This window comes from Dama dama, chromosome 31 (genome assembly GCF_033118175.1).
Source record: "Dama dama isolate Ldn47 chromosome 31, ASM3311817v1, whole genome shotgun sequence".
NCBI lineage: Eukaryota > Metazoa > Chordata > Mammalia > Artiodactyla > Cervidae > Dama > Dama dama.
The window spans coordinates 22,464,681-22,488,422 of NC_083711.1; the positions used below are offsets into that span (position 1 = coordinate 22,464,681).

Here is a 23,742-nt window from a genome sequence, read left to right on the forward strand (position 1 = left end):
GGGTTGTAGAGCAATCCCAGGGCGAGGGCTGCTGTTGACTGCGGAGAGACGGATTGAGGGGACGTGAGGGAGGAGATTGTGGTGGGAAATGCCTGTGAGGGGAAGCCAGGCAGCCATGGAAGCAAGGCGGTGCTGCTGAGTCTGCGTAGTGGGTAGAGCCATAACCATAGCCTCTCTCTCCCCACATGCCAGCATGGGCAACTGAACAATAGAGAGACTGGTCCATCAAATGCCTGACTGAACTGAACTACAGAGGAGGACCCCATCCAGGGTGCCTCTTAAGTGCCGGACACACCAATCTACAGGGTGGGACCTCAGCCAGGGGGCCCCTCTATGTGCCTGACACGCAGAACCACAGAGGAGGACCCCAGGCAAGGGAGCCCTCTAAGTGCCCGAATGGGCGGAGCTACAGAGAAAGACTGGCCAAAGAGGCCTTCTGACTGCCAGCTACAAGAGGCTCGAAAAAGGACTCTGAAAGGGCCATAACTCCTGCACCAGAGACAGTTCATGTCCCTGCACAGTTGGTGCTGCCAGGGCCCCCACAAGCCAAGCAGCTGCGCCTCTTCACACTCAACTCTCACTGGGGCAGAGCTGCCACAGGGAAAAAAAAATGTCTCGCGTCTATGCACACAGGGTCGCTTCAACCATGTCCAACACTTTGCGACCCTGTGGACTGTGGCCTGCCAGGCTTCTCTGTCAGGGGGGTTCTCCAGGCAAGAATACTGGAGCATATTGGCCAATACTGGTTGTCATCCCCTTCTAGAGCACTATATTTCCTGCTGCCCCAGCCACCAACCCCTCTGAGTACCTGGTGCTGCCAGAACCCCTGTGACCCAAGCAGCTGCACCACCTCCACACCTGGTCCTCACTGAGGCAAATCCAAGTCCTCCAGGGCAGCCTCAGGAGCAAACCCCAGTGGATGACCCACATGCAGAGGTGGAAGTAAAAGCACAATCAAATCCCAGGGCAGTGTGGCTAAAGAAGAAGGCCCAAAACCTTCCCACCAGCTGTAAAAGCTATAGATTAAATCCACACGATCAACTAGGCAGACTCTGTGTCTATGGAATCTATAAAAGGACAGTGAGAGCTCCCACAAAAGAAAACGCACTAGTTCTGACAGCTGTGGGCATTGGAGGCAAGAACACACAGGAGCAGGACCAGGTTAGAATCTGAGCTGCCCCCACAGCAGGTCCAGAGATCAGCACAGTGTTGGAGGGCATCCTAGGGAGGTGAGGTGGACTGTGACTCCCAGCGAGGGAGAGGACTCTGACAGCAGGGACTCAAGAAAAACATTATTCTTATGCTTTGACTTGTTCTGTAGATTCTTTTGGATTTTTTTTTTCCTTCTTCCCACTTCTGTTGTAGTTGTCAGTTTTATTGGCACTATGAAATCTAATTAAGGTTTTGAGCTTTTTAGTTTTTTTAGTTAGTCACATTTTTACTTGTTATAAACCTCTACATTTGGCTTTTGTAGTTCTAATGAGTTCTTTTTTCTTCCTTTTCTATTTTTTTAATTTTAATTTTTAAAATCCATTATTATTTTTTCTACATTTATTTGTTTGTTTTTCTTACTGTTCATTTCCCCTTGCAGTTAATCTTTAATGTATATAAATTTTCTTTATTTACCTCTAGTTAGCTTTGCATATCTATTGTTTCTTTCTTTTCTTTCCTCTCAACATATTAGTTTTATTTTCGTGCTTTATTCCTCAATTGGCACGTTGCTTCAGTTTTGTTTTCCAGTTTGTGCTTTAGTTAGTTTTTTTCCTTAACTGGTAAAAATAATTTTTTATTTCCTTTTTTTGCCAGGTCAATCTACTGTACTTTAATTTGTTGGACTTTGCTTATGGGTGTCTATGTATATGTGTACATTACATTATTTTATTTATTATTTGCCTGATTTTGTAAATGCCATTTGCCTGGGGTTCATGTGTGGTTTCTCATTTCTGGGTATTTGTTTTAATCACACTTTATGCCATAACAAATGGTTGTGAAATCTTCACTCCTGATCAGAGATCGAGCCCCGAGTCTTTGGAGTGGGAGCACTGATCCAAGACCCTAGACTACCAGATAACTAACCCTATGGAGTATCAAATAGTGAGAACTCACACAAAGGAAACCATCTGAATTCAAGACCCAGCATCACCCAACCACCCTGTGCAGGTTGACTCATCTAATTTCAGTTCAATACAGCTCAGTTTAGTTGCTCAGTCATGTCCAACTCTTTGCAATCCCATGGACTGCAACACGACAGGCCTCCCTGTCTATCAACAACTCCCAGAGTCAACCCAAACTCATGTCCATCGAGTTAATGATGCCATCCAAACATCTCATCCGCTGTTGACCCCTTCTCGGTCTGCCCTCAATCAGCATCAGGGTCTTGTCAAATGAGCCAGGTCTTCACATCAGATAGCAAAAGTATTGGAATTTCAGCTTCAACATCAGTCCTTCCAATTAACACACAGGACTGATTTTTAGGATAAACTGGTTGGATCTCCTTGCAGTCCAAGGGACTCTCAAGAGTCTTTTCCAACACCACAGTTCAAAAGCATCAATTCTTTGGCACACAGCTTTCTTTATGATCCAACTCTCACATCCATATATGACCACTTGGAGGAAAAAAAACAAAACAAAACAAAACATAGCCTTGACTAGACAGACCTTTGTTGGCAAAGTCATGTCTTGGCTTTTTAGTATGCTGTCTAGGTTTGTCATAACTTTCCTACCAAGAAGTAAGCGTCTTTTAATTTCATGACTGCAGTCACTACCTACAGTGATTTGTGAGCCCCCAAAATAAAGTCTGTGATTGTTCCCACTGTTTCTCCATCTATTTGCCATGAAGTGATGGGACCGGATGCCATGATCTTAGTTTTCCGACTGTTGAACTTTAAGCCAACTCTTTCACTCTCATTTTTCACTTTCATCAAGAGGCCCTTTAGTTCTTCTTCACTTTCTGTCATAAGGGTGATGTCATCTGCATATCTGAGGTTAATGATATTTTTCCCCACAATCTTGATTCCAGCTTGTGCTTCCTCTAGCCCAGCATTTCTCATGATGTACTCTGCATATAAGTTAAATAAACACGGTGACAGTATACAGCCTTGACGTACTCCTTTCCCAATTTGGAGCCAGTCTGTTGTTCCATGTCCAGTTCTAACTGTCGCTTCATGACCTGCATATAGATGTCTCAAGAAGCAGGTGAGGTGGTCTGGTATTCCCATCTCTTTCAGAATGTTCCCCCAGTTTATTGTGATCCACACAGTCAATGGCTTTGGCATAGTCAATAAAACAGAAATAGATGTTTTTCTGGAACTCTCTTGCTTTTTTGATCATCCAGCAGATGTTGGCGATTTGATCTCTGGTTCCTCTGCCTTTTCTAAAACCAGCTTGAACATGTGGAAGCTCACGGTTCACGTATTGCTGAAGCCTGGTTTTAAGCAATACTTTACTATCGTGTGAGATGAGTGAAATTGTGTGGTAGTTTGAGTGTTCTTTGGCATTGCCTTTCTTTGGAATTGGAATGAAAACTGACCTTTTCCAGTCCTGTGGCCACTGCTGAGTTTTCCAAATTTGCTGGCATATTGAGTGCAGCACTTTCACAGCATCATCTTTTAAGATTTGAAACAGCTCAACTGGAACTCCATCACCTCCACTAGCTTTGTTTGAAGTGATGCTTCCTAAAGCCCACTTGACTTCTCTTTTGAGGATGTCTGGCTCTAGCTGAATGATCACACCTTCGTGATTATTTGGGTCATGAAGATTTTTCTTGTACAGTTCTTCTGCGTATTCTTGCCACCTCTTCTTAATATCTTCTGCTTTTGTTAGGTCCATAGCATTTCTGTCCTTTATTGAGCCCATCTTTGCATGAAATGTTCCCTTGGTATCTCCAATTTCCTTGAAATGATCTCTAGTCTTTCCCATTGCATTATTTTCCATCTAAACAACAAACAAAACCAAAAAAATGCAAACCAATTATTAGCAGATATGATTACCACCTCACTCAGTCTTTCCCATCAGAGGAAAAGACAAACAAACAAACAAACAAAGCTTGGCACAAATCTCACCCTATGCGAAGTTTATACAAACCACTGGACCAACCTTAGGAGGGAAGAAACCAAAAGGAAAAAGAATTCAACCTTGAAACCTAGGAAAAGGAGACCTAAAACAGAATAAGTCAAAAAGAAATAATGAAAAGGCAGAGAGATACTACACAAATTAAGGAACAAACTAGAGACACAGAAGTCCAAATAAATGTAGAGGCAAGAGGCTACTACCTGAAAATGAATTCAGAATAATGATAGTAAAGACTATCAAAACCTTGAAAACAAAACGGAGAAAATGTAAGAATCAATTAACAAAGACCTAGAAGAATTAAAGAATAAACATACACCTCCCTGCCTCCTGATTTCAGCTCACCACTAGTGCCCAAGTTCACCAGCATGTCCGTGGTGCCACCCAATCACTCACAGACCGGCTGACCCCAGGGAGTCACCCAGTCTAGCAACAAGTGCATCCAGCAGACCAATCCCGTCACCCTGGAGTGCACCACCAACCTGTATCCTCTTACCAATTCCACCTTTGGTACAAAAGAGCTCCTCTATGAGAAGGGCAGCTCTGTTGTAGCCAGATTTCGGTGCATGAGGGAGGAGTTTGATAAAGTTGGTATGAGGAGGACTGTAGAAAGGGTTTTGATTGTCCATGAGCACCGGCTCCCCTCTATGTTACTGCTACAGCTGGGAACAACTTTCTTCAAATTACCAAGTGGTGAGCTTAACCCAAGAGAAGATGAAGTTGAAGAACTAAAATGCTTAATGACAGAGATATTGGGTCATCTAGATGGAGTCCTGTAAGACTAGGTCATCGATGACTGCATTGGCAACTGGTGGAGACCAGATTTTGAACATCCACAGTATCCATATATTCCTGCACGTATTACAAAAATCTAAGGAATATAAGAAGTTGTTTTTAGTTCAGCTTCAAGAGAAAGCCTTGTTTGCAGTCCCTAAAAATTACAAGCTAGTAGCTGCACCACTGTTTGAACTGTATAATGGTGTACCCGGATATGAACCTATCATTTCTAGTCTGCCCCAGCTTTTGAGAAGGCTCAGTTTTATATACAACTGAATTGCTGTACAAAAGAGAAGTAAGAGAAGCAATCTCTGTGAGCACAGCTATACACAGTGTGGAATAAACGTCCCTGAACTGTTTTTTTGATGTTATCTCTTACCCGGTCCGGAAATTACAAGCTCATTTCTATTTTTTTGAATAGTAAAGTTAATTTGAAAAGCTAGATTGTGCTGTAAACAAATGTGATATTGTTTAGCTTACTTTTGGTTCTACTTAAATATTTTTTGTACAACATTAAAGAAAGTGGACTTCTTTCTGTTTTTTTTTTTTTTAATTGTTGTTTTGTTTTTCAATTTCACATTAAATTTGTAAAATTCTTAAGAAAAACATCCATAGACAAAACACAATTACTGAAATTAAAATACTCTAGAAGGAATCAATAGCAGAATATCTGAAACAGAAGAACGATTCTGAGCTGCAAGATAAAATGTTGGAAATAACTTCTGAAGAGCAGAATAATGTAAAATGAATGAAAAAAAAAAATGATAGTCTCAGAGACCACTCGGACAATATCAAAAGCACAAACATTCCAATTATAGAGGTCCCAGAAGAAGAGAAAAAAGAAAGGGTATGAGAAAAATTTTGATGAGATTATATTTGAAAATTTTCTCAACATAGAAAAGGAAATAATTAGTTTGAGAGGCACAAAGAGTCCCATACAGGATAGACCCAAGGAGAAATCTGCCAAGACACATACTAATTAAACTAACAAAGGCTAAACACAAAGAAAGAATATTAAAAGCAGCAAGGGAAAAGCAACAGGTAATACACAAGGGAAATCCCATTTGCTTAACAGATGATCTTTCAGGAGAAACTCTGCAGGCCAGAAGGGGATGGCAGGATATATTTAAAGTATTGAAAGGAAAAACTCTACAACCAAGATTACAGTACCAGGCTAAGATCTCATTCAAAATTGATGGAAAATTAAAAAGCTTTTCAGACAAGCAAAAGTTAAGAGAATTCAGTTCAGCCAAACCAGGTTTACAACAAATGTTAAAGGGACTTACATAAGCAAGAATACAAGAGAAGAAAAAAGATCTATAAAATCAACCCCCCAAAATTAAGAAAATGGCAATAGGTACATATATATCAATAATTACTTAAATGTAAATGGATTAAAAGTTCCAACCAAAAGACACAGATTGGCTGAATGGATTAAAAAAAAAAAAAACAAGACCCATATATATGCTGTTCACAAGAAATCCACTTAAGACTTAAAGTCACATATAGGCTGACAATGAGAGGGTGGAAAACTATATTCCATGCAAATGGGAAGCAAAAGAAAGCTGGAATAGCAATCCTCATATTAGCCAAAATAGATCTTAAAGTTAAAAAAAATATATGAGAGATAAGGAAGGACACCATATAATAATCAAGGTGTCAATCCAAGAGAAAGACATAATAATTGTAAATATCTATGCACCCAACTTAGGTGTACATAAGACAAACACTAACAGATATAAAAGGAGAAGTTGACAGCAACACAATAGTAGGAGATTTTAATACCCCACTGACACCAGTGGACAGATCATCAAAACAGAAAACTAATAAGGAAACACAAGTCTTAAATGATACATTAGATGAGATTGGATCTCATTGACATCTTCAGGACATTCCATCCAAATGTAAAAGAATACACCTTCTTCTCAAGTGTACTCGGAACATTTTCCAGGATAGACCACATCCTGGGTCCCAAATCAAACCTCAGAAAATTTAAGGAAATTGAAATTGTATTAAGTATTTTCTTGACCACAATGCTATGAAACTAGATATCAATTACAAGGGAAAAAAAAAAAAACTGTAAGAAACACAATAATATGGAGATTAAACAACACGTTTCTAAATATCCAACAGGTTATTGAAAAAATGAAAAGGGAAATAAAAAAGTTTCTAGAAAAGAATGACAATAAAAACACGACAACTCAAAAGCTATGGAATGCCCCCCCCACCCCCAGAAAAAAAGAGACTCAAAAGCTATGGAATGCAGCAAATGCAGTTCTAAAAGGGAAGTTTATAGCAAAACAATCCTACCTCAAGAGACAAGAAAAACATCGAATAGACAAACCTAACTTTAACTGAAAAAAAAAAAAAAAAAAAACTGGAAAAAGAAGGAAAAAATCACAAAATTAATAGAAGGAAAGAAATCATAATCTGAGTAGAAATAAGTGAAAAACAAATGAAAGAAACAATCATAAAGAATAATAAAAGTGGGTTCTTTGAGAAGATAAACAAAATTGACAAACCTTTAACCAGACTCATCAAGAAAAAAGATAGAAGAATCAAATCAAGAAAATTAGAAATGAGAAAGGAGAGCTTACAAAAGACAATGCAGAAATGCAAAGGATTATGGAGTATAACAGACTGTTATGAATAACTATATGGCAATAAAATGGATAACATGGAAGAAACGGACAGATTCTTAGAAAGGTTTAATCTTCCAGGACTGAATCAGTAAGAAATAGAAATTATCAGCAACCCATTTACAAGAAATGAAATTGAACCTGTGATAAAAATTTCCCAAAAAACAAAAGCCCAGGACCAGATGGCTTCACAGGAGAATTTTACCAACATCTAGAGAAGAGCTAATGTGTATCCGTCTAGTTCAGTTCAGTTCAGTCACTCAGTCGTTTCCAACTTCTTGCGACCCCATGGACTGCAACATGCCAGGCCTCCTGCCTAGCACCAACTCCCAAAGTTTACTCAAACTCATGTCCATTGAGTCGATGATGCCATCAAACCATCTCATCCTCTGTCGTCTCCTTCTCCTCCTTCCCTCAATCATTCCCAGAATCAGGGTCTTTTAAAATGAGTCAGCTCTTCACATCAGGTGACCAAAGTATAGGAGTTTCAGCTTCAAAATCAATCCTACCAATGAACACCTAGGGCTGATCTCCTTTAGGATGGACTGGTTGGATCTCCTTGCAGTCCTAGGGACTCTCAAGAGTCTTCTCCAACACCACAGTTCAAAAGCATCAATTCTTCTGGGCTCAGCTTTCTTTATAGTCCAACTCTCACATCCATACATGACCACTGGAAGAACCAGGTCCATAGATGGACCTTTGTTGGCAAAGTAATGTCTCTGCTTTTTAATTGCTGTCTAGGTTGGTCATAACTTTGCTTCCAAGGAGTAAGCATCTTAATTTCATGGCTACAATCACCATCTGCAGTGATTTTGGAGCCCCAAAAAATAAAGTCTGACACTGTTTCCACTGTTTCTTCATCTATTTGCCATGAAGTGATGGGACCAGATGCCATGATCTTAGATTTCTGGATGTTGAGCTTTAAGCCAACCTTTTCACTCTCATCTTTCACTTTCATTAAGAGGCTCTTTAGTTCTTCTTCACTTTTTGCCATAAGGATGGTGTCATCTGCATATTGGAGGTTAATATTTCTTCCCGCAATCTTGATTCCAGCTTGTGTCCTCAAGCTCAGTGTTTCTCATGATGTACTCTGCATGTAAGTTAAATAAGCAGGGTGACAATATACAGTCTTGATGTACTCCTTTTCCTATTTGGAACCAGTCTGTTGTTCCATGTCCAGTTCTAACTGTTGCTTCCTCACCTGTATACAGTTTTCTCAAGAGGCAGGTCAGGTGGTCTGGTATTCCCATCTCTTTCAGAATGTTCCCCAGTTTATTGCGATCCACACAGTCAATGGCTTTGGCATAGTCAAGAAAGGAGAAATAGATGTTTTTCTGGAACTCTCTTGCTTTCTTGATGATTTAATGGATGTTGGCAATTTGATCTCTGGTTCCTCTGCCTTTTCTAAAACCAGCTTGAACATCTGTATGTTTGTGATTCACGTATTGCTGAAGCCTGGCTTGGAGAATTTTAAGCAATAGCATTACTCTACTAGCGTGTAAGATGAGTGAAATCGTGTGGTAGTTTGAGCATTCTTTGGCATTGCCTTTCTTTGGGATTGGAATGAAAACTGACCTTTTCCAGTCCTGTGGCCACTGCTGAGTTTTCTAAATTTGCTGGCATATTGAGTGCAGCACTTTCTCAGCATCATATTTCAGGATTTGAAATAGCTCAACTGGAATTCCATCACCTGCACTAGGTTTGTTCGTAGTGACGCTTCCTAAAGACCACTTTAGTTCACATTCCCGGATGTCTGGCTCTAGGTGAGCGATCACATTATCGTAATTATCTGGGTCATGGAGATCTTTTTAGTACAGTTGTTCTGTGTACTCTTGCCACCTCTTCTTAATATATTCTGCTTTTGTTAGGTCCCTACTATTTCTGTCCTTTATTGAGCCCATCTTTGCATGAAATGTTCCCTTGGTATCTCTAATTCTCTTGGAGAGATCTATAGTTTTTCCCCATCCTATTGTTTTCCTCTATTTCTTTGCATTGATTGCTGAGGAAGGCTTTCTTATCTCTCCTTGGCTATTCTTCGGAAGTCTGCACTCAAATGGGTATACCTTTTCTTTTCTCCTTTGTTTTTCACTTCTCTTCTCACAGCTACTTGTAAGCCTCCTCAGACAGCCATTTTGCCTTTTTGCATTTGTTTTTCTTGGGGATGGTCTTGATTCCTGTCTCCTACAGGAGACACGATGTCACGAACCTCCATCCATAGTTTATGAGGCAACCTGTCTATCAAATCTAGTCCCTTAAATGTATTTCTCACTTCTGTTGTATAGTCATAAAGGATTTGATTTAGGTCATACCTGAATGGCCTAGTGCTTTCCCCTACTTTCTTCAATTTAATTGTGAATTTGGCAATGAGGACTTCATGATCTGAGCCCCAGTAAGTGCCCAGTTTTGTTTTTTCTGACTGTCTAGAGCTTCTCCATCTTTGGCTGCAAAGGATATAATCAATCTAATTTCAGTGCTGACCATCTGGTGATGTCCATGTGTAGAGTCTTCTCTTGTGTTGTTGGAAGAGAGTGTTTGCTATGACCAGTGCATTCTCTTGGCAGAACTCTATTAGCCTTTGCTCTGCTTCATTCTGTACTCCAAGGCCAAATTTACCTGTTACTCCAGGTGTTTCTTGACTTCCTACTTTTGCATTCCAGTCCCATATAATGAAAAGGACATCTTTTTGGGGTGTTAGTTCTAGAAGGTCATGTAGGTCTTCATAGAACCCTTCAACTTCAGCTTCTTCAGCATTACTGGTCAAGGCATAGACTTGGATTACTGTGATATTGAATGGTTTGCCTTGGAAATGAAAAAAGATCATTCTGCTGTTTTTGAGATTGCATCCAAGTACTGTATTTCAGATCTTTTGTTGACTATGATGTCTACTCCATTTCTTCTAAGGGATTCCTGCTCACAGTAGTATGTAAAATTGTCATCTGAGTTAAATTCACCCATTCCAGTCCATCTTAGCTCACTGAGTCCTAGAATGACAACGTTCACTCTTACCATCTCCTGTTTGACCACTTCCAATCCCATTGTTCAGCACAGCAGTATTTACAGTAGCTAGAACATGGAAGCAACTTATATGTTCCTTGACAGATGAATGGATAAACAAGTAGTGGTACATATACACAATCGAATATTAGCCATAAAAAGAACACATATGAGTCTGTTCTAATGAGGTGGATGAACCTAGAACCTATTATACAGAGTGAAGTAAGTCAGAAAGAGAAAGATAAATACTGTATTATAATATATATATATACCTATATATATATAAATTCATATATGTATATATGAATCTAGAAAAAATGGTACTGAAGAATTTATGCACAATGGAGAAACAGACATAAAGAATAGTCTTATGAACATAGAAAGAGGGGAGGAGAGGGTGAGATGTATGGAAAGAGTAACATGGAAGCTTACATAATCATATGCAAAATAGATAGCCAACAGGAATTTGCTGTATGGCTCAGGAAACTTAAACAGGGGCTCTGTATCAACCTTGAAGGGTGGGATGGGGAGGGAGCTGGGCTGGGGGGAGTTCAAAAGGGAGGGGATATATGTATACTTATGGCTGATTCATGTTTAGGTTAGACAGAAAACAGTAAAATTCTGTAAAGTAATTATCCTTCAATTAAAAAAGTAAAAATTAGTATTTTTAAATAACACAAAATTTGAATTAGTGATAAATTTCACATTAAATATGCAATATCCGTATATGACAAACTATTTCTGAAAGTAATTAAGTAGACCTACATAAGTGGAGTAATACACTGTGTTCATGAATTAGATGTTTCAATGCTATTAAGACGTCAATTCTTCCCAAATTTATTTGTAGGTTGAATGCAATCCAAATCAAAATAACAAAAGGCTTTTTAAAAATGTTTCTTTTTGCAGCAAGATGTTTCTAAAATTTATACAGAAATGCAAAGGATATTTGGAGAAATAAATGTCAAGCAACTCCATCATTCTTGCCTGGAGATCCCCATGGACAGAAGAGCCTGGCAGGCTACACTCCATGAGGTCGCAAAGAGCTGGACATGACTGAGCAACTGAGCATACATACAAAGAATATTATGTAAGAAAAGCAATCTTATAAAGAACAAAGTTGTAGGGCTTACATACTTGATTTCAATATTTATTATAAAATACAGTAGCCAAGACAGCATAGTAGTAGTGGAAAGGTAGTCAAATAGATTAATGAGACAGAAAAGAAAGTACAGAAACAGACTCACACATATTATGCCAATTGATTTTTTACCAAAAAAAGAAAAAAAAAAAACAACTTTCCATAGCAGGTAGAAGTGAAGATGTGATGGGATTGGAATTCTCATATACCACTTGTGGGAGTGCAACTACTATTTAAAGAGTTGGCCATTTCCTTAAAAAAAACAAAGATTTGAACTAAAATTAAACATTCACCTATCATACGATCCAGCCATTGGACTCATATATGTGAAAGTAAGTGTTCATATGAAGATTGGACAAGTATACTTTCAACAGCTTTATTTGTGATAGCCAGAAACCAGAAAAACGCAAATGTCAATGAATAAACAAACTGTAGTATATTCATATAATCAAATACTACCTGCCGATGCAAAGGGAAAAACGACTGATACATGCAACTACATTAGTGAATCTCAAAATAACTAGGCTGAGTGAAAAAATCAGAAAAAAAAAAAAAGATGCTTACATTTATATAAAATTTTAGAAACTACAAACTATCATAGCAGCAGAAAGTAGATCATCATTTGCCTAGGGTTTGGGTGGGAGGTGGTAAAAAAAGCAAAAGGAGGAATCAAAAAGGAGCATAAATAATCTTTTTTGGATGCCAGAAGGAATATTCTCCTTGTCTTTATTGGGTGCACTTCAGTCGTGTCTGACTTTTTGCAACCCCGCAGATTATATACCGCCAGGCTCCTCTGTCCATGGGATTCTTCAGGCAAGAAAACTGGAGTGGATTGCCATTCCCTTCTCTGGAGGATCTTCCTGACCCAGGGACTGAACCCACGTCTCTTATATCTCCTGCATTGGCAGGCCAGTTCTTTACCACTAGGGCAACCTATGCACATACCAAAATTTGTAGACTTTAATTTTAGTATATTATATTAAGATATATTTCAACAAAATAAATTTTAAAAAATAGTGGGAAAAAGGCAAAATGAAAATAAACAGAATTCTGATCTTCATTGATCTTATCTCCAGAGTTTCTTTTATTCCTTCTTGACACAACAAACATGTAACACAAACATCGGTTTCACTGAAATCATGAAGAACTGGGTGAGATTCCCATTTATTTCTTTCAGTCTTTGGCATTTTTGGAATTGACTTAACCTACTTGTACCTGCTTTTCAAACTCTGAAGGAATATAACCTGCTTTCTGACAAATATGTGACCACATATTTACTACCAAAAGCTAGCAAAATAATTTACATAAATCCTCCTTCTCACAGTATCCTGACTAAATTTTATTACAGATCTGCCCTTCCAATGTGATAAACAAATTTAATTTTTTGTTGGTGAGACTTTCATAATTTGGTTTCCTTTCAAACACTGTTCTGTAATTCACAATATATATCTCTCCAATTTCAATGTCTATTTCTGTTACCTACTGTCATCCAGCTAAGAGAAAAAGACCAATGAAAAGTCACCAATACTCTCCAAAGAATGTAAACTCAAGTTTTAGGCTAGTAAATATGATGCATTTTAAATCTGAAACCTATTTTGCCTTTATTTAGTTCAAATTTCTTTTAACTATGTTGAAAGCAGTTGTCTTTCTGACTGCATCTACACACTGAAATCAATTAGTTTTATAGTTCAGGAAGGCATTAGAATTGTTATATGAATAACATGTAACAATTTGGGATCTTATCAATTAACACACTAAAAATATTAAATAAAACTTTGGACTTTTAAACATTTAAGACACACTGATATACTGTGGAAAATTCTGAAAGAGATGGGAATACCAGACCACCTGACCTGCCTCTTGAGAAACCTGTATGCAGGTCAGGAAGCAACAGTTAAAACTGGAATGGACCAACAGACTAGTTCCAAATAGGAAAAAGGAGTACATCAAGGCTGTATATTGTCACCCTGTTTATTTAACTTAGATGCAGAGTACATCATGAGAAACGCTGGGCTGGAGGAAGCACAAGCTGGAATCAAGATTGCCGGGAGAAATATCAATAACGTCAGATATGCAGATGACATCACCCTTATGGCAGAAAGTGAAGAACTAAAGAGCCTCTTGATGAAAGTGAAAGAGGAGAGTGAAAAAGTTGGCTTAAAGCTCAACATTCAGAAAACTAAGATTGTGGCATCCGGTCCCATCACTTCATGGCAAATAGATGGGAAAACAGTAGAAACAGTGGCTGAATTTATTTTGGGGGGCTCTAAAATCACTGCAGATGGTGATTGCAGGCATGAAATCAAAAGATGCTTACTCCTTGGAAGGAAAGTTATGTCCAACCTAGACAGCATGTTAAAAATCATAGACATTACTTTGTCCACAAAGGTCTGTCTAGTCAAGGCTATGGTTTTTCCAGTAGTCATGTATGCATGTGAAAGTTGGACTATAAAGAAAACTGAGTACAGAAGAATTGATGCTTTTGAATTGTGGTGTTGAAGAAGACTTTTGAGAGTCCCTTGGACTGCAAGGAGATCCAACCAGTCCATCCTAAAGGAGATCAGTCCTGGGTGTTCATTGGTAGGCCTGATGTTGAAACTGATGCTCTGATACTTTGGCCACCTGATGCGAAGAGCTGACTCATTTGAAAAGACCCTGGTGTTGGGAAAGATTGAAGGCAGGAGGAGAATGGGACGACAGAGGATGAGATGGTTAGATGGCATCACCAACTCAATGGACATGAGTTTGTGTAAACTCCGGGAGTTGGTGATGGACAGGGAGGCCTGGCGTGCTGCGGTTCATGGGGTCGCAAAGAGTCGGACACGACTGAGCGACTGAACTGAACTGGTATATGTCAGTGTGCAAATAAAATTCAAATGAGCTAAATACAAGTAATTCCAAAAGACAAATTCTGAAGAAGCACAGTTAGTTTGATGGATTCTTTTTCAGTTCAGAATTACTTTGAATTGAAAGGGTACAAATAAGATTTCATTGTTGTAGTCATATTGATATGAAGCTGTTATCTACTTAATTCTCAAAGGAAATAGTTTGTTGTTGGTGAACAATTTTCATTCTCTTTTTGGATTTCCCTCAATAAACTGCAAACAATGGGTTGCTATCAACAGAAAAATCTCATCTCAAGCAGGAGTATAAAATAGTTGTAAGTAACCCTCGGACGTAAAAGGCTTAAAATCATGAGTGTGTGTAAATTAAAGACTATAAGGTGAGTGATATTCCCAAACAAGTTCTGAAATATTTAACTGTCGCTGTTAATAATTTATGAAGTAGGTATGTAGACATTTGCCTGATAGATCTGAGGGGCATGTTAATGGAGTACAATGAAGACAGATAGCACCATTCTGGTACCACTGAGCAGACAGCCGCCTCATGAAACACTTCTTAGCTGGAGCACATCAATCTCCTTATGATGGCTGCTCAGATTAGACAGGGAAGCACACTCCTGTGAATCTTAAAAGGCCATTTCTGTCTCTTGTGAAGTTGTTTAACTTTGTTTTCATTTTATGGAGCCTGGCTGAGCGCTAACCCACATAGGATTTGATAGATCGACTTTTATAAAATACCTGGGAAAGAGTGGATTTTAACTGAAAACATAAATTACAAGTTTCATGGAATAAACTGAACTTGGCATTAACTTGAGACACTCTAAGATGGTGTTTATTATTTATTACTTTTTTCATAGATTATTTATAGGTAGACTCATATTTTTGTGACATAGTCTGATTTGTTACAGCTTAGACTGTGATACCTGACAGTCGGAAGGCAAACTTTGCACAGTCCAGATTTAATTATTTTGAAACCTAATTTATATGGTTTATGATCCACTCGAAATTATTAAGACACCCTGAGGAAAACATCAAATAACTTTTCCTGGACAATCGATAAGATGACAATTTGATATGCTGAGCGCAACCTCCCAAATGCACCACTGTCTTTCTTCATTCAGTATCATGCCCAACAGTGACATAATACAAAATGCAGTATCATGTATTTTTCAGAAATGATTTGTTTCTAGGATTTGTAAACCTGTAGCAATGTAAAGACAAGATAAACAATACCAATATTCAGCCTATATTCATAAATTTATATCTAAAAACAGATGCAATCTATTATTGAAGATAACATCAGCAGGATACCAGGGAGTGCTTCTCAGAAATCATGTCATGTTTTTTTTTGTTTGTTTGTTTGCTTTTGTTTGTTTTGACTAATAAACACAATTGATCAAACTAAGTGAATAGAAGCACACTCTTTTGAAAACATTGCTATAAAATTTAAACATTCCTAGGAGACCGAAGGCCATTGCCATGAATTTTGTGCATCTTTCAAATAAGAGATGGTTCCTGGCTGAAAGATGATTGCTGGAGAATAAGAATGGCCTTCAGAGGGCAGTGTCTGTATTCCACAACATCATATCACACATCAGTATCTAGTGTCATTTTTCCAGCCTCAGTCTTTGCCACTCACACTCTGTGTGCACTGGATTCTTAATCTGCCAAATTAAGTTTTCTCTCATTTCCTAGTCCATTTGAGGCTTAAAGCTGTAAATACTAAAAGCACCCATACTTCCTCTTCTCAAGAAGGTCATTACTTCATTTTCCTTTCTATTAGTCTGATTTTGGACACAGGACTCCAGGGGTGACCAATAACCTAAAAATGAAATATGATAGTGGAAAAGCAGATGGTCAGTGTTCTGTCTCATCAGCCTGTTCAGCTCCAATTAAGCTTCTACTTTCATACTTGGGTTCCTTCATCTACAGCTCAGAAATCCAAGTCCTAGTTTCTCACCTCCTGTCACCAGTCTTCTAGGTCTTAACTTGAGTATCTGTTGTTGTTCAGTTGCTAAGTCATGCCCGACTCTTTGTGACCCCATGGACTATAGCACACCAGCTCCTCTGTCCATGGGGATTTCCAGGCAGGAACACTGGAGTCGATTGCCATTCCTTTCTCCAGGGTATCTTTCCAGATCAGAGATCAAACCCATGTCTCCTGCATTGACAGGTGGATTCTCTACCCCTCAGTATTTGTACCACTAACTAAACTAATGCTTTAGTTTCCTGAGAACATGAAAGCCTGTCAGGGTCTGTCCTTTTATTTCTCTATACAAGTATGCACTTGTCAATGTCTACATGGGTTCAACCGCAAAATTTCAAATACTATCTGACAAGATTTCTGCATGCCACTGACCCAACTCAGAATTTTCTTTTTATTTTTTTAATTTTTTATTTTAATTGGAGGCTAATTAATTTACAATGTTGTAGTGGTTTTTCCATACAGTGACAAGAATCAGCTATGGTGTACATGTGTTCCTCATCCTGAACCCTCCTCCCACATCCCTCCCCATCCCACCCCTCTGGGTCATCCCAGTGAACCAGCCCTGAGCATCCTGTTTCATGCGTCAAACGTGGACTGGTGATCTGTTTCACATATGAAAATATACATGTTTCAATGGTATTTTCTCAAACGATCCCACACTTGCCTTCTCCCACAGAGTCCAAAAGACTGTTCTATACATCTGTGTCTCTTTTGCTGTCTCGCATATCGGGTTATTGTTACCATCTTTCTAAATTCCATACATATGTGTTAGTATACTATATTGGTGTTTTTCTTTCTGGCTTACTTCACTCTGTATAATAGGCTCCAGTTATATCCACCTCATTAGAAATGATTCAAATATATTCTTTGTTAATGGCTGAGTAATATTCCATTATGTATATGTACCACAGATATCTTATCCGTTAGTCTGCTGATAGACATCTAGGTTGCTTCCTTGTCCTGACTATTATGTTGTGATGAACACTGGGGTACACATATCTCTTTCAATTATGGTTTCCTTGGTGTGTATGCCCAGCAGTGGGATTGCTGGGTTGTATGGCAGTTCTATTTCCAGTTTCTTAAGGCATCTTAACTCTGTTCTCCATAGTGACTGTACTAGTTTGCATTCCCACCAGCAGTGTAAGAGGGTTCCCTTTTCTCCACACCCTCTCAAGCATTTATTGTTTGTAGACTTTTGGACTACAGCCACTCTGACCAGCGTGAGATGGTACCTAATTGTGGTTTTGATTTGCATTTCTCTGATAATGAGTGATGTTGAACATCTTTTGATGTGTTTCTTAGCCATCTGTATGTCTTCTTTGGAGAAATGTCTGTTTAGTTCTTTGGCCCACGTTTTGATTGGGTGTTTTATTTTTCTGAAATTGAGCTGCAGGAGTTGCTTGTATATTTTTGAGATTAATCCTTTGTCTGTTGCTTCATTTGCTATTATTTTCTCCCAATCTGAAGGCTGTTGTTTCACCTTGCTTATAGTTTCCTTTGTTGTGCAAAAACTTTTAAGTTTAACTAGGTACCATTTGTTTATTTTTGCTTTTGTTTCCATTACTCTGGGAGGTGGGTCATAGAAGATCCTGCTGTGATTTATGTTGGAGAGTGTTTTGCCTATGTTCTCCTCTAGGAGTTTTATAGTTTCTGGTCTTACATTTAGATCTTTAATCCATTTTCAGTTTATTTTTGTGTATGGTGTTAGAAAATGTCTAGTTTCATTCTTTTACAAGTAGTTGACCAGTTTTCCCAGCACCATTTGTTAAAGAGATTGTCTTTTCTACTTTACCTCTTCTGTCAAAGATAAGGTGTCTGTAGGTGCATGGATTTATCTCTGGGCTTTCTATTTTGTTTCATTGATCTATATTTCTGTCTTTGTGCCAGTACCATACTGTCTTGATAACAATAGCTTTGTAGTATAACCTGAAGTCAGGCAGGTTGATTCCTCCAGATCCATTCTTCTTTCTCAAGATTGCTTTGGCTATTCGAGTTTTTTGGATTTCCATACAAATTGTGAAATTATGTGTTCTAGTTCTGTGAAACATACCTTTGGTAGCTTGATAGGGATTGCATTGAGTTAATAGATTGCTTTGGGTAGTATACTCATTTTCACTACATTGATTCTTCCAATCCAGGAACATAGTATATTTCTCCATCTATTTGTGCCCTCTTTAATTTCTTTCATCAGTGTTTTATAATTTTCTATACATAGGTCTTTTATTTCTTTAGGTCAATATATTCCTAAGTATTTTATTCTTTTCATTGCAATGGTGAATGGAATTGTTTCTTTAATTTCTCTTTCTGTTTTCTAATTGTTAGTGTATGGGAATGCAAAGGATTTCTGTGTGTTAATTTTAAATCCTGCAACTTTAGTATATTCATTGATTAGCTCCAGTAATTTTCTGATGGAGTCTTTAGGGTTTTCTATGTAGAAGATCATGTCATCTGTAAACAGTGAGAGTTTTACTTCTTCTTTTCCAATCTGGATTCCTTTTAGTTCTTTTTCTGCTCTGATTGCTGTGGCCAAAACTTCCAAAACTATATTGAATGGTAGTGGTGAGAGTGAGCACCCTTACTCGTTCCTGACTTTAGGGGAAATGCTTTCCATTTTTCACCATTGAGGATAATGTTTGCTGTGAGTTTGTCATATATAGTTTTTTATTATGGTGAGGTATGTTCCTTCTATTACTGCTTTCTGGGGGGTTTCTTTTTTTTTTTTAATTATTATTATCATAAATGGATGTTGAATTTTGTCAAAGGATTTCTCTGCATCTATTGAGATAATCATATGGTTTTTATCTTTCAATTTGTTAATGTGGTGTATTACATTGACTGATTTGTGAATATTGAAGAATCCTTGCATCCCTGGGATAAAGCCCACTTGGTCATAATGTGTGATCTTTTTAATATGTTGTTGGATTCTGTTTGCTAGAATTTTAGTGATGATTTTTCCATCTATGTTCATCAGTGATATTCACCTGTAGTTTTTCTTCTTCTTCTTCTTTTTTTTATTTTTTGTGGCATCTTTGGTTTTGGTATTAGGGTGATGGTGACCTCATAGAATGAGTTTGGTAGTTTACCATCCTCTGCAATTTTCTGGAAGAGTTTGAGTAGGATAAGTGTTAGCTCTTCCCTAAATTTTTGGTAGAATCCAGCTGTGAAGCCGTCTGGTTCTGGGCTTTTGTTTGCTGAAAGATTTCTGATTACAGTTTCAATTACTGTGCTTGTGATGGGTTTGTTAAGATTTTCTATTTCTTCCTGGTTCAGTTTTGGAAAGTTATACTTTTCTAAAAATGTGTCAATTTCTTCCAAGTTGTCCATTTTATTGGCATATAGTTGCTGATAGTAGTCTCTTATGATCCTTTGTATTATTGTGTTGTCTGTTGTGATTTCTCCATTTCCATTTCTAATTTTGTTGATTTGAGTCTTCTCCCTTTGTTTCTTGATGAGTTTGACTAATGGTTTTTCAATTTTATTTATCTTCTCAAAGAAACAGCTTTTAGCTTTGTTGATTTTTGCTATGGTCTCTTTTGTTTCTTTTGCATTTATTTCTGCCCTAATTGTTAAGACTTCTTTCCTTCTACTAACCATGGTGTTCTTCATTTCTTCCTTTTCTAGTTGCTTTAGGGGTAGAATTAGGTTATTTATTTGACTTTTTTTTCTTGTTTCTCGAGGTAAGCCTGTAATGCTATGAACCTTCCCCTTACACTGCTTTTACAGTGTCCCATGGGTTTTGGGATGTTGTATTTTCATTTTCATTCATTTCTATGCATATCTTGATTTCCTTTTTTTAATTTCTTCTGTGATTTGTTAGTTATTCAGAAGTGTGATGTTCAGCCTCCATATGTTGGAATTTTTAATAGTTTTTCTCCTGTAATTAACATCTAATCTTACTGCATTGTGGTCAGAAAGGATGCTTGAAATGATTTCAATTTTTTTTTTTTTTTTTTTTTTTAATTTACCAAGGCTAGATTTATGGCCCAGGATGTTGTCTATCCTGGAGAAGCTTCCATGTGCACTTGAGAAAAAGGTGAAATTGATTGTTTTGGGGTGAAATGTCCTATAGATATCAATTAGGTCTAACTGGCCCATCGTATCATTTAAAGTTTGTGTTTCCTTGTTAATTTTCTATTTAGTTGATCTATTCAATGGTGTGAGTGGGGCATTAAATTCCCCCACTATTATTATGTTTTTCTTAATTTCCCCTTTCATACTTGTTAGCATTTGCCTTACATATTGCAGTGCTTTTATGTTGAGTGCATATATGTTTATAATTGTTAAATCTTCTTCTTGGATTGATCCTTTGATCATTATGTAGTGTCCGTCTTTGTTTCTTTTCACAGCTTTTATTTTAAAGACTATTTTATCTGATATGAGTATTTCTATTCCTGCTTTCTTTTGGTCTCTATTTGCGTGGAATATCTTTTTCCATCCCTTCATTTTCAGCCTGTATGTGTCCCTTGTTTTGAGGTGGGTCTCTTGTAGACAACATATATAGGAGTCTTGTTATTGTATCCATTCAGCCAGTCTTTGTCTTTTGGTTGGGGCATTCAACCCATTTACATTTAAGATAATTATTGATAAGTATGGTCCCATTGCCATTAAATTTGTTGTTTTGGGCTCAAGTTTATACACCTTTTCTTTGTTTCCTATCTAGAGAAGATCCACACAATTCTAGTGTGGTAGTCTACAGAACTACTACACAGATGCACTCATCTCACATGCTGGTAAAGTAATGCTTAAAATTCCCCAAGCCAGGCTTCAGCAATATGTGAACCATGAACTTCCAAATATTCAAGCTAATTTTAGAAAAGGCAGAAGAGCCAGAGATCCAATTGCCAACATCTAATGGATCATTGAAAAAGCAAAAGAGTTCCAGAAAAACATCTATTTCTGCTTTCTTGATTATGCCAAAGCCTTTGACTATGTGCATCACAATAAACTGTGGAACATTCTGAAGAGATGGGAATACCAGACCATCTGACCTGCCTCTTCAGAAACCTGTATGCAGGTCAGGAAGCAACAGTTAGAACTGGACATAGAACAAAAGACTGGTTCCAAATAGGAAAAGGAGTATGTCAAGGCTGTATATTGTCATCCTGCATATTTAACTTATATGCAGAGTATATCATGAGAAACCCTGGGCTGGAAGAAGCACAAGCTAGAATCAAGATTGTTGGGAGAAATATCAATAACCTCAGATAAGCAGATGACACCACCTTTATGGCAGAAATTGAAGAAGAACTAAAGAGCCTCTTGATGAAATTGAAAGAGGAGAGTAAAAAAGTTAGGTTAAAGCTCAACATTCAGAAAACTAAGATCATGGCATCCGGTCCCTTCACATCATAGCAAATAGATGGGGAGACAGTGAAAACAGTGGCAGACTTTATTTTGGGGGGCTCCAAAATCACTGCAGATGGTGATTGCAGCCATGAAATTAAAAGACGAATACTCCTTGGGAGAAAAGTTATGACCAATCTAAACAGCATTTTAAAAAGAAGAGACATTACTTTGTCCACAAAGGTCCTTCTAGTCAAGGCTATGGTTTTTCCAGTAGTCATGTACGGATGCGAGAGTTGAACTATTAAAAAAATGCTGAGCACCAAAGAATTGATGCTCTTGAACTGTCGTGTTGGAGAGGACTCTTGAGAGTCCCTTGGACTGCAAGGAGATCCAACCAGTCCATCCTAAAGGAAATCAATCCTGAATATTCATTGGAAGGTCTGATGCTGAAGCTGAGACTCCAATGCTTTGGCCACCTGATGCGAAGAGCTGACTCATTTGAAAAGACCTTGATGCTGGGAAAGATTGAGGGCAAGAGGAGATGTGTACGACTGAAGATGAGATGGTTGGATGGCATCACTGACTCGATGAACATGGGTTTGGGTGAACTCCGGGAGTTGGTGATGGACAGGGAGGCCTGGCGTGCTGCAGTTCATGGGGTTGCATAGAGTCACACACAACTGACCAACTGAACTGAACTGAGACATTTTCTTTTTTTAACTTATTGACATCAATATTTCACACTATTCAACTCTTAAGTTATTCAAGAGCAGGGATCTTCTTGCTTCACCAATGTCTGTCCAACACTCAGTCATTATTCTGCTGACTGTAAAACACAAATTTTATTCTCGAGCCATTGTAAAAATTAGGGTATTGCAATATCAGTTGCCCAATTCCATCCCAATTAAAATGAGATGTTCCAATTTAAATTATATTTGTGATTAGAAGATTTGTTGCAGATAGCCATTTTCAGAGAGTATATCTAAAGTGTCTAAAGAATGTATTTTTGCTAATTTCCCTCTCAGTTCTGTTTTGGAAATTCACTTAGAAGTGAAAAGAGGTGTCCTGCTGCAGTGAAGAAAAAGCCTGATTTTTGTATCCCAGATGGGGTTCCCAGGTGGCAATAGTGGTAAAGAACCCACCTGCTAATGCAGGAAACCTGAGAGACATGGATCGGGTCCATGGTTCAGGAAGATTCCCATAAGGAGAGCATGGCAACCCACTGCAGTGTTCTTGCCTACAAAATTCCTTAGAGGAGCCTGGTGGGCTCTAGTCCATAGGGTCACAAAGAGTTAGACATGACTGACGTGATTTAGCATACACGCATTCACACCATTGGTATAAATTGACCATGCCACAGTGAGTTAGCCAGTTGAGGAGTAAGTTTTTGGGGATTATATTTGCTGCTCAACTCTTAAGCACAAAGTCTTAGAAAGTGCCTGCAGCAGAGCTCAGGATACATTTTGGGGGCTTGCAAAGTCTTAGATTGGATCAGTTCAGTTCAGTCCCTCAGTCGTGTCTGACTCTTTGAGACCCCAAGGACTGCAGCTCGCCAGGCGTCCCTGTCCATCACCAACTCCTGGAGTCCATTCAAACTCATGCCCATTGAATCAGTGATGCTATCCAACCATCTCATCCTCTGTTGTCCCCTTCTCTTCTGGCCTTCAATCTTTCCCAGCATCAGGGTCTTTTCCAATGAGTCAGTTCTTTGCATCAGGTGGCCAAAGTACTGGAGTTCCAGCTTCAGCATCAGTCTTGATGCTGATGAACACTCAGGACTGATTTCTTTTAGGGTGGACTGGTTGGATCTCCTTGCAGTTCAAAGTACTCTCAAGAGTCTTCCTTAACACCACAGTTGGATCACAAGGCAGCAAAGCAAATCTGTTTATAGACCTGAATAAATTTTTAACTCACAGTTCTAGAGAACCATTTTGGATCCACTGATATCCTGAAGAATTAGAGGCTAGAAAAAAAATATATTTTTTTAAATAAAATCCTTTGTTTTTATTA

General features: G+C 38.2%; 1 pseudogene; it reads left to right on the top strand.

Moving 5' to 3' along the window:
- Positions 1 to 4,436: 4,436 nt before the first annotated feature.
- LOC133050223 (cleavage and polyadenylation specificity factor subunit 5-like) lies at positions 4,437 to 5,121 on the top strand (annotated as a pseudogene).
- The last annotated feature ends 18,621 nt before the right edge of the window (positions 5,122 to 23,742 follow it).